The sequence below is a fragment of the Sparus aurata genome, chromosome 16 (genome assembly GCF_900880675.1).
Source record: "Sparus aurata chromosome 16, fSpaAur1.1, whole genome shotgun sequence".
In the NCBI taxonomy this organism is placed as follows: Eukaryota; Metazoa; Chordata; class Actinopteri; order Spariformes; family Sparidae; genus Sparus; species Sparus aurata.
The window spans coordinates 8203073-8215496 of NC_044202.1; the positions used below are offsets into that span (position 1 = coordinate 8203073).

Genomic DNA, 12424 nt, shown 5'->3' on the forward strand with positions numbered 1-12424 from the left:
TCTCTAGCTGACAGTGAGTCTAACGAGGGAAAAAAAAATAGACTTGATCGACAGCATTTTTTGAATCCTACGGCGTCTGTTCTGTTTTAGCACTAATACGCGACGTAAATCAATTCCTAAAAAGCAGCTGGTTGTTTCGTTATACGGTGGATATGTGGGCTCGTAATTAAACTATTCTGATCCGTCACCAAGGCGCTCGACGGGTTTGGCGCCCTGATCCCGACATGCACCTGATGGCATTAATGTTTCCATTTCAAGCACCAACACGCCCGATAACCTCCTCCACATGTCAGACCGCTCTGTGTGTACATGCGACTGTGCTGTAATGCATCCAGTCAAAGGAAGCTGGATGACGATACTGTACAGTAGTTAGAGTCTCTTTTATATATAGCTCAACCTGCACAGGACACCTGAGGCCTTGGTGTTCTTCTTCAACACATCTGTGCGCCGAACTCCATGCAGATTATGCAGATTTTTTTACTTCTTTTTGTGATATTCCGCTTGTGATCTTTCAGTCTCAAGCACAGATAACCCTTGGACCAGTCAACTGAGGGATGCCGGGTTTGACTGCAGCCACCGGGGGGACTTTGGCCCGTTGTTTTAGCTGTTTTTAGAAGCACCAGGCCCGTGCATTGACCCACGAGACACACTCAAAATATATCATGTCTGTAGGGGAAATGATTGCGTGTCATAACAAAAGTTCTCTGCGATGTTGACCTCTCATTGTTTTGATGTTGTAAGAGTGCCGGAGTTGTGAGCGACCACTGGGAGCGTGGTGACACAGGTCACTGCAGGCCACTTTGCTTTGCTATGAAGCTTCTCGGTGTCATAATGAAAGATAAATGTAGAAAACCAGCCCAGACTGGATCCAGCTTGCTTTTATTTGCAGAAGAGTTCACCCACCGTTCCCGGGCTGACATGACCCCTCAGGACAGGAATTCTTTTCGGACACATTCGCTGATAGCCTGTGTGGAACACGCAGATATTTCAAGGTATTTCAAGTGGTGTTCAGGATGTCAACATAGGTTTTTGTTGCTGCCTCGTAATCATTTTCAAAACCTCTACCTTATCACGATACAATAAACTGGTAACACACAATTTGTTTGGTGATAAATATTTGTTGAAAACAGCTCCAAGTTTTTAATCTGAAGGCTAAGGCATGAATCTAAATATCTAAAGAGTATATACAAGTGATCACCAAGTTTGTTCAAGGGTGCTATTAGTATACTATACTACTATACTACTATACTATAATAAGAATATGCGTTCAGTTTACTATTTATGTAATAGATATACTTACCCTTAAATATATTTGGTTTATGCTGACAAGTATACAGAAAAGTCTAAGTACATTTGGCTTACACTTATACATCTTTTGATCGAGATAAGAAAACTTTAATCAAGTATTCTTGCCTAACAGAAAGTTTCTTATCCTAAACACTGTATTCATACTGACTTTGATGTTTTTTGCCCCTTGTGACTTTGTTAGACTGGCAAAGTTTCATATTAAGTTCTTTGCAATAAGTGTTAATAGCTAGTAAGACCCTTAAATCCTATATATAAGATTAAGATCAATGTAATACACATATATATTTTGAATATTAAGACATTTTTTGAGAACGTATTGAAAACAATCAGCTTGTCTTTATTGAGTTTAACTATAACTTATCTATTATGCCATTGTTAGAGCTTTGCAAAGGTCTTCTGTTGCTTTAGTGTGGTATACTTTTTGCAGCTATAAAAACCATCTGTCAATTTGTGCCCAATAACGTACTTATGAACCATTATATGGCATTTTTTCTCGCTTTAGATCCCGTAGCTGCAAATATATATATATATTCTGCATCTATAAATGCATCATAAAGTGTCTATTGATCTTGATAAACAGTGATAAAAAAGTTAAGTTTTAAGAATGACACAATAAGTAAGTTGGTGAAACTCAAAAAAGTATATAAGTTTAACATCTTGTCGAGACTTATTAAAGGTCTTATCATGGTTATCACAAGTATTTATATATAAAGTCTTACTGTTCTTATATTTTGTCACCCAATATAACATTTGTTTGACAACTGTGGTACTAAGAAATCATAAACTGGATTGTGAATTCCCCTCCCACACACATTTTTCAGTCCTTGTTTTTGTTGCTTTGCTCTCAAAGTTCCTGTGAAATGACCGTAAACACCCCGCTGGCCTCCTGAACACAAAGGTGAGTCGATCCGCTCTGCCTCTCTGTTTTGGCTTTTTCGCGCGCGCGGCGGCCATGCATTACGGTAAAAGGGGGCGGGCTCTGACCCACATGTGCGTAGCGTTTGATTGACATGGCGGAGTCTCGCAGTACGCGTCGCGCCGCGCCAGCAGACAGTCAGGACACAGCCGACCCTGGGAATAAAAAAACGCGCAGCCCCGTCTGTTTGAAGATTATTTTATTGCAGCGAGGTGAGTTCTTTTACACTTTACTTCCACGGCACCGGGCGGCCCGCTCAGAAGGCGAATGGAGGCCGATGGAGTCGATGTCGAAAAAGTTTTAGAAGTGCGTGTCTTGTGCGAGTGTGTGTGAGTGTGTGTGAGTTTGGAGAGCCGAGCGCTGACGCCGGCAGTCTGGGCCACTTGGCCAGCGCAAAGGAAAAAGAAAAACTGCTTCAGTGAGTGCTGCTGTGGAGGAGGTGGAGGTGGAGGAGGAGAGGGGGTGAATCGAAACTTTTTGGGGCAAAAGAATCACCCGTTTTATTTTGTAACAACAAGGAGGGGGGAAAAAGCAAAAGCAGCAGGGGGGGGGGGGATTATCGCGTTAGTTTATCGAGCGAACGCGTCGCTGGAGCCGCGGCTCTTTGTGGTCCTCCCGATTTCTCCGCTTTCGCGGAAGAATGTGTTTTTGTCTCCGAGGACTTCAGATGGAGTTGAGTGCGCAACAGGAGAGAGAGGAAGGGGAAAAAAAACCTCCTCTCTCTCTCTCCGGTATGTGTTCTTGCAAACAAATCGCAGTTGTTGCGCCTCGAAGTGGCATTTGTGGAGACGCTCGGTCGCGTTTGTAGCCGCTCAAAATCAGGAAATGGGAACTTTTTTCTCTCTTTTTTAATAGCTGGAAAATAAAGCTGGAGTGGAAGATGCTGAGGCAGTCAGATTTGACAGAGAAGGGGGGGCGGGGGGGGGGGGGGGGGGGTTGGTTGCGAAATCATTCAATTGGCTCTATAGGGGGTTATTTATTTTTTTGTTGCAGTGGATAACTTGCGGAGGAGTGTTGAAGAGGAGCGACTTTTTCGTGGAGTTTGTGTGCGGTTGCAGAAACGCAGGAGGAAAAAAAAAGGCTTTGGAGAGGAAAGAAGAAAAAAAAAATCTCAACTCCAGCATATCCTAGCATTCCTTCCAGCCAGTCTCTCCGTCTCTCTCTCTCTCTCCCTCTCTCCCCCTCTCCCTCAGAAACGACTACGTGTCTGTCTGTTTGTGCAGGGAAGACAAGTCTCCCCCTCTCTCCCTCTCTCTCTCCCTCTCTCTCAGCCTCTCTCTAATGCAGACGTGGAAATCAAACATTGGTCTCCTGCGTGAAACGATCGATTATCTGCTCCCTCCACGTACCCACATGAGGAAAAAAAAAAAAAAAAAAAGACGGCGCAGCATGTGTGCCAAAAAAAAAAAAAAAAAAAAAGCGCTTGGACTCATCTGTTGAGAGGAGGCGAGCTATGTGGCATCCATAGGTTTGGCAAGAAATGTTAAGATGCACACAAAAAAACGAATAATAAAAAGAATCCCCGACATGCAGATTTCTTTAATCTGATAACAGGAGCGGTTAATTGTCATGCTGTCATAATTAGCGGTGGATGGGGGGAGGAGGGGAGGAGGAGAAGGAGGAGGGGGGGAGGTATAATTGGGGTTCGCCTGTCCTCTCCTGCTGTGCGCTCTGGATCCAGTGGGCACGTTGGAGAATATAGACCTGCGAGGCAGTGAGGGGGGGGGGGGACTAAAAACTCTAACACATCACGCACATGCACGCGCCAACACGCACGCTCCTTTTTTTCAGGGGTAGAGAGAGAGAGAGAAATCCGATCCCAAATACATGACGTCAGATGACATTCCTTTGGTGAAAGGCTGATGTGGCCATGTAAATTTTTTTTTTTTTTTTTTTCTGTGAAAAAGTGATATCCGACTTTTTTTGAGGGGGGGGGAGGTGAAGTTTGAAAAGGTGTGTTTAGGCTTAAGGTGAGAGAGCAGAGGAATTCTCTCCGTGGTGCATGAATGGGCAATTTATTTTGCTTCCACAAGTCAGAGGCATCAAAGAGTCTCAGCATCAAAAGTTTTTTTTTTGGGGGGGGGGGGGGGCTGCAGACAGTCAGCCGAGGTGAGGATGGACAGCAGGAAGTGGAGATGGAGACGTAATTTCCCTCTGGTTTGTCTCTTAAAAAAAAAAAAAAGTCTTCCAAGACTCCACAATCTGGCCTCGACAGTTACTTAACTCTCTTCACAGCCCCGGGATGTGTTTTTCTCTTTGTTTCTTACGTTTCAGTCGGGGTCGTTTATCGAGGCCTGCAGCTCTTGTTGTGTTGTGAGTGAATCCAGGGGGCTGCAGGAGTTTTTCCCCACCGGTCATGGAAATGAAGGAGTTCTGGTGTAGAAGTTGTGTACGTCTGAAGTTCAAGACGAGGAGCTGATGGCGAAGAGGGCCTGCAGCGAACAGTTGTCTTCATTATCGATCAATCTGCCCATTTGAAATTAAAGGAAAGGTTCACTCAAAAATCATAATTAAGTCATTTGCTCCTCATCTCCATAGACTGTCTGTTGAAGTATCTCGAAACATTTCTGGAGCTTCACAGAAAGACAGTTATGCAGCCTTCTCTCACACAACTGGAGTAGATAGGGACATATAATGCAAATATCAAGTCTACGGAAGCCCGGAGAGCCCAAATTGATTTGAAAAGATGTTATCTACACTCTTTTAAAGCCAAAAACCTTCATTATATACACCTGGAGTACATTAGACAGGTTGCACGGAGCAGTTTTATGGTTTTAATACAAGTGTCCAGCTACTTCAGGTGTTCAGGAGACTGCCGCAGCGCTGTTTTGCTGCAAAGCTCCAGAAAAAACATTTGTAGACTTTTACAATTTTTGGGTGAACTTTTCCTTTAAAGCAAACACTGTGCAGCTCCCCTGGAGAAAAGCAGCTGATCCCCAGGTCGGTTTCGTCACCAGCCCAAAGCATCCGGATATGACGACCTGGGGGATGAGACTCAACAACCAACCGTTGCTCTCTAGAAAGTGACGCATTGTGGGCTTAAATCGATGAAACGTTGAGGTTATAAACTGAAGACAGAAGAGCAGCCGACTCTCGCGTTTTGAGTTTGTTTTGGCGTCTTTGCTTCGAAAACTTGGCCGAAAGGATTAATCGCCAATCAAAGTAGTCGCGGCTCACGAAGCTCACGAGGGATAAGTGCAATCCATATTTTACAAAGCAGAATCTGTGTGTTTTCGCGGGCTAAGCGCTACACCCATATCCCTCTTAACACAAGCAGAACGAGGTTTATATCGCCGAACACTGTTCTCTCAGAGCTAAGCCTCTTTGGCTTCAACATTCATACACAATAAGAATGTAAACAAAGCTCATTGGTCGGCGTTTGAAAAGTTATGAAAGCCCTCTTAGGTCGCTCTTGTTTTTGTAGCAGATTCAATAAGAGGTTTGGATGAAAACCGATTTCAGGGTTTTGAGTTTTGTAAGCTTTTTTTTCTTCTTCTTCTTCTTCTTCTTTTTTTAAATTCTCCATATTTGTGTTTAGTCGGCTGTTCAGAGAGAGCCAGGAATGCGGAGCTAGAGGATGTTCAACAGGATAATGTAAGCAGGGATTTTCACTCAAACTGATGCAACAGCGAGCAAGTGAATTTCCTCCCCCGGTTTAAGTCTGCCGCTTGTAAAATAACCCCCCCTCCCCCCCCCCTCCCTTTTTTTTTTTTTTTTTTCTCCTCCTGTGTGCTTTTTTTAAATCAAACGCACTGCAATTATATAACAGAACAGAAAGAACAGTGTTTAGGCTGGAGCCAGGTTGAAGGAGGGTAGCCATTGTTGCCGTGGCCTTTCTCTGTCTTTCGAATGAATAGGCGAAGGGTTGAATGGCGCTTTATATAAGTTAATGACCTGCGCTCTGGAGCCTCGGCAGCTCCGTCGCACAGGTGCAACAGGTACCACAACATCGTCAAGTGCGTTCTGTCGTGCTTTCTTTTTACAGATATGTTTACGTGACAGGTTTTTTTCCTCCCTCTCCAGTGACACACGTTTGATGGACTGGTTTTGTTTTTAGATGTTCGTCCTCTAATACCCTCAGACAGGTTATTCTAAGAGCAACGGGGAAGTTTTCGCGAGGACTCGTGATGCCGGCGGCGTCTGTCTTCTCCGCCTTCTACCGCGGCTTGCTGTTGGCCCAAATAAAAAGCTTCAGGTGCGCCCGGTTGAAATGGGGTCAGGGAAGGGCCGGGATGATGCTGGCCATTGTGCGAGCGTGCATGTGTGACTGACTGGTAACCTAGAACATGTTATCCAGAGGGTTGTGTTACCGAGCAGTGCTTGTGTATCGGGGACAGTAGCCGGAGCGGCGATAGGGTTACGCGGACGAGACAATGCAGCCCGTGGAAAGTGTGTGAGGGCATGTGAAAGAGAGGTGAGGAACAAGAGGAGAGCTTCACACGAAACCCCCCTCGCTGTTTGTTTCTTTTTAGGTTGCCTTTTCCAGGAGTGAGAGCTCCTATAACGCTACCGTGCAGGTTTCTGGCTGCTAAACCTTCGTCCTTTAACGTGCACTGCACGTTTCTGAAGGCGCCGATTGATGTTCGTGCCATTCATTTGTCGGTTTCTATCAGGCAAAGCTCAGCTTGGGAGACACACACTCAAGCAAGCGTTCTTTTCATCTAGGTGCACCCACTCGTACATTTTTAATTTCCCAAAAAACGATGTACGCGATGGCTAACGGGAATAAAGGTGCAGATAAACATTTTCCTTCGTTTAAATCACAGCACGCACCACGACAAATTGCAATAACAAAAATATTTTTCCCGGCACACTGGCGTAATCAAAATGTTTAGTCGCGCTCGACAGATTTCTTGGCGCACGTGCGGGAGGAACGGTCTGACCCCGGAGCGCTGGCTTATGTGCCTGTTGCTGTTTAGTTTTCCCCAACGACTACATGCACTTTGGTAAGAAGAACCATGAAAATAAGTCCCGGGGTGGCCAATGAAAAGACACGTGGAGAACTAGTTTTGTTGATCTTTGGGTTTTGGACGTCGTTTCGGCGCCGCAGCCGCTTTCAGACCTTTTTATCTACACCAAAAGTCACCAGTTAATCCTGAAAATGATTGTCGGATTAATCGATGATGAAAAATCGTTGGTCGCGGCCCAAGTGGTGATTAAGCCAACTGTACAGGTGCATAAGACCTCTGAAGCTTTAGAAAATAAGCATCCATTCATCATCCGCAATGTTGGCCACGTCTGCCGATACATCTATAATTACCCTTTTTAAATATACTGATAATGATCGTCCAGAATGATCCACGTGACTCTGAGCAGCTTTGCAGATTTGGAGAATAACTTGGACGCCGCTCCTCTGTACATTACTCAACTGTGTCTGCAGTCTGCAGAAGGTCTGCCGTCAGCGGGACCATCTGTTACTCCGAATGCAACAGGTGTGCTTCCCCAAAAGATTGCAGCCTTCACCTCGCTGTTACTGTAGCGGAGGTGTGGTTTTCGATCGAGCGAACCGGCCGCTTCCTGCTTCCTTCTTTTAGGGAATCGAGGAGGCGTGTTTACTCGCTCGCCGAGGTCAAGGGTTCGACACCTGGAGAGTTTCTGCAGTTTCTCTTCCCCTCGTCCCTGTTAACCCTCCGCCTGTCCTGACGGTGCTCAGTAAAGCGCCGCTGGGACGCGTGACGGAGTGCAGAGGAGCTCCCTCCCTCAACTTACGTGACCCAGTGTTTCATTTACATTACAAACAAGTGCTGCAATAAATCCTCGCAAGAAATGAATAACTTATTATTTAGGGCTGCCAGTAACAAGTGCTTTCCTTGCCGATAAATCTGCTTTATTTCCTCGGGTCACTGTTTTATCTGTTAGAGCTCAGGAAATAGTGTAGAAAAAGGTCAGTTTAAATGTCCCAAAATGCAAAATGCTGATCCAATCAACAGTCTGAAAGTCGAAGATATTCAATTTGCAAATGTAAAACTCATCGGTGGACAAAAAGGGCTGACTCTGTGTGGACGCTATCATCCAGACAGAGCAGCACAGTAGTCAGACACTGTTGGATGTTGTTGTCCTTGGTCTGTTTTGTCTTCCCCTGGTCGTTTTTACGTGCAGGGGTGAACAATGTGTGACGCATTTGCGGCCCACTGTTTGGTTTTGATTTTGAAATCAATACCTCTGAGGTTGAATTCTGGTAAAGATCTTACCCACAGCTCTGTGTTGTATCAAACACAAGCGAACCGATACCGTATAAGATCTGTGCGTAGGTGCGAAGTCCGAAACAGAAAACAACTTTATGCCCTAGCTCGTGACAGCAGCTGGTTTATCCGCTGCTCGACGCTTTCGCTTTCTATTTCCCAGATTTTCCCCCCCGCTGCTTGTCTGACTGTCTCTCTCTTTCTCTGTCTGTCTCTTTCTGTCTGTCTCTCTCTCTGTTTCTCAGTGTCTCTTTCTCTCCCACATGAACGCCGGCCCCCTTTTTTTTTTTTTTGTTGAAGTATCCCAGCATCTCATGTTTGCTTGGCACGGAGCTGTAATGTTTACCCTCCTTCTCTCTTTCTTTTCTGCCTTCCCTTCCCTTCCACCTCATTGCCTTCCTCTCTCGTTCTCCGGAGCCCTGTCTCCCCCCCTTTTTTTTGGGTCTCCCTTGATAATTTCCTGCATTGTTGACAGTTGATTTAGAAGAAGATAAAAGAAGCCTTTCAACTTCTCTGCTCCCTCCCCTCTCCTTTCTCATTGCCCCCTCCTCTCCTCTCCTCTCGTCTCCTCTCGTCTCCTCTCGTCTCCTCTCCTATAACATAATTTATAATGGCAAACAACAATCTAAGTCACGTGTGTCTCTGTTTCTTTTGTTTTTTTGTTACAAGTTTGAGTGGAGAAACGTGATGCCTCCTCTGACTGACGATCATTAAATCTGAAACTCCCCGAGGACTGTCGTTGAAGGTCACCGAAGTTCTCAGCTATCCTAAACTTTGTCCCGAGGGCGTGATTCGATTTCAGCAGCTCCACAACAAGCCATTACTCCATTTAATGGCTTATATGATAATAATAATTTGGTGTGGGGCCGCAGCTAATGATTATTTTCATCGTTGATTAATCTGTTGATCATTTTTTTTTTGTCTCAAACACTGTGTCACACAACTCCCACACAACTTCCCAGAGCTAAAGCCGTCCTCAGAAGTTTTGTGAAGTCTGACTAACAGTCCAAAGATGTGGCATGTTTCAGGCATGGTGGCAAATGAGGAAATCAATGAGTGAAATTAACACGCTAGATTGATTGGCAACGATTTCTGTCATTTTTTTCCCCAAAAAGATGCCAAAAACGTAGCTGGCTCCAGCTCCTCAAGCGGAGTGATGGAATGTAAATACGTAGAATTAGTCAAGTACTGTGCTCACACACAGTTTCCAGGTACTTGTACTTCATTTGAGTGTTAACATTTTGACGCCTTTAGTCACGTGTTACTTCCATTCTGTATCAGAGCCAAAGTAGTGCATTATAAACTACATTTTATCAGCAATCAGATTAGAAAAAAAGAAAGATTCAGATAATCTGAAAAATGCTGAATATGTGATCCAATTACTGATCGACCTGTAGTGTACAGTCTATACATACTGCGCATTTACATACATGTAAATATTGTGTAATTTACTTTTACTTGTAGTTTTGATACTTAAGTGTCTAAAACACCGCTCAAAGGTGAGAATTTTCTTATTTTCTTTGTCATATGAGAGTACATCACATGACTGTTGGTCGGACAAAAACAAACATCCCCTTGAGCTAAAAAACACCGACAAACAGACTGTTTTATGGTGTTTAATAGACCAAACATTAAGTAATGCCGACACAATGATGTGGATTTGATGATGATGAAAACAATCATTAGTTGGAGCATTAATTCTCCACAACAACAATAAAAAAGTGAAAGGATCCATCATTGAATATTATTCATATTAAATCAGAGGGGAGGCAAGTATCAATTAAAGGCACTACTGGCTGTTTTAGATGGGCACAGTGCAGGTAAACAGCAAATCTCAGCACTGCTCGCACTGGTTTGATACATTTGAATACACACCATTGCTTGCACATGATGCAACGCGTGACTTTTTTCACTTCTTGTTCTCCGATTCGTTGCTCATCACTCGGTGTCGTCTGAAAGGTCGTCTCAGCCGCGTGGCTGCAGCGCAGACGTCAGCGAGGGGGGGAAAAAAAGGCTGAGTGGCGCTGGAGGAAGGGAGCAGTCGATGGAATAAAGAGTTTGAAGGCCGCAGAGTTTCTCGTCGAGTTCTCGTGCATTGGTTAAGTTTCGTGGATGCATCCTGCAGCCGGAGCGATTCAGTTCTAGAAATGGCTTTGTTGAAGAGCTGCAACTGGTGTGTGTGTGTGTGTGTGTGTGTGTGTGTGCGTGGTCAGCTGGCTAAAGGGATCAAATGTGCACCTGTACACACACACACACACACACACCGACTTAACACATATGCATGAAACATACATACACACGCAGAGTTAACTTTACGTGCCTGCATTAGCATGCCAGGCGTGTTGGTGTTGCTAGTTGGCAGGCCCATGGAAAGTTCCGCCGGTCGTTAATGGCTGTTTTTATGCCCGACTGTGAGCGATATGAGTGTGTATCTCGAGGGTCTGCTCTGGAAATGGGGAGGGGGGGCGTGTGTGTGTTTGTGTGTGTGTGTGTGTTTTGGAGTGAGGAACTGAATCTGTAACTGCTTAGATTTCTGATTATTATGTGGCTGGAGCTGGAATTGGAAGTGGTTCACGCACACGCCTTAAAGTATGCTTCCTTCTCTGTGTGTGCGCGCGCGTGTGCATGTGTGTGTGTGTGTGTGTGTCTGTGCGTGCTGTCACACTCCGTCGCGTGTTGGTGGGTTTGCAGGGCCACAGTCGATGATTCTGCTGAAGGAGGAAGTAGGTGTTTTTTAATGCAAAGCCACATGTTTTATTGCTTTCCCTTGTTAAACCACCCTCCTTCTCCTCTTCCTCCTCCTCCCCCTCCTCCTCCTCCTCCTCCTCTTCCTCCCCCCTACTCCAGGCAATGCAGACACACTCCAACCCCTCCCTTCCCTTTTTCTCACCTCGTCTTCCCCCACCCGTCCCTGCTCCGCATACCTGCCATTTCTCCTTTTTTGCCACCGGGTAGTTTTCGAAAAAGTTTATTCCACATTTGAATTCATATCCAAGGCGAAAGTGGGAAAATAGTCAAATTCCATACGTCATAATCTCCCAACTCTGTCATATGTCTGATACAACAATATGAAAAGGCGATTTGATCACAGCCCATAAACAGTCTACACAAACAAACAGCAATGTGTGCGCCGCTTGACTGAGATATCGATCAAATCACAACCTCCCGCTTGCAAAATCACATAACCTGAAAAACATAAATACAGTTCAACACCTGTGTTCTGTTATCGGCTTGTACCAGCTTTCCAAAGTAAGGGCACCCTAATTGTGTTTACACAGGCGTTATTATGTCGATAAAAAAAAAACTTTGCTTGCTTTCAGAGAGGCAAAGAAGCTAATTTGTAGGTTTAAAAATTGCATTGCTGTTGATGTGGGCTCCCTTATTTTTCGTTATTTCGGCCCTCCTTGCCCTTAAGCTGGACCCCCCACAAATCACCCGAAACCTCCCAAACACACACACATACACACATCTACCCACACACCCACACACAGAGGCAAGCAGGCACAAACACACACATCCCTGAACCAGTGTGTGAAATCCTGAGGCTGATTGAGGAGGAGGAATGTGACCTTGTGACCCCAGGCTGTGGGGAGGGGTGTTGTAAGTGTGTGTGTGTGTGTGTGTGTGTGTGTTTGATGTTAGGGAGCAAGTGATTGTATGTACACTTTCCATTGGCCTGCTATTCCCAGAAGTGTACTCTCCCATTTTTCAGTTTTTCTTCTAATGGATTAAACAGCGCTGCCTGCTCCGTAGACACGCACACACACACACACACACACACACACAAGCACATTCATAAACACAACTATGAGTTAGTCATGGAATTAGGCATGTAAAGAGCCATTCATTCATGATTTGCTTGCTTCTGTGTGTGTGTGTGTGTGTGTGTGCATCCCTCAGACTCAGTTGTTGTCTTGTCTGTGAGAGAGGAGACAGGTTTCTCATGTAGGTGTGACTAAATGGTCTTTTCTCTCTCAGCACCCACACACACACACATGCGGACACACACACACACACA

General features: G+C 45.0%; 1 protein-coding gene across 1 annotated transcript in view; it reads left to right on the forward strand.

Annotated features, from left to right (window-relative positions):
• Positions 1 to 2330: 2330 nt before the first annotated feature.
• fndc3ba (fibronectin type III domain containing 3Ba) overlaps positions 2331 to 12424 on the forward strand; it is a 98596-nt gene continuing 88502 nt past the window's right edge. The window contains exon 1 of the mRNA XM_030392175.1: positions 2331 to 2436. The gene's annotated coding sequence lies outside the window, so the exon portion shown is untranslated. The remainder of the gene's footprint in view (positions 2437 to 12424) is intronic.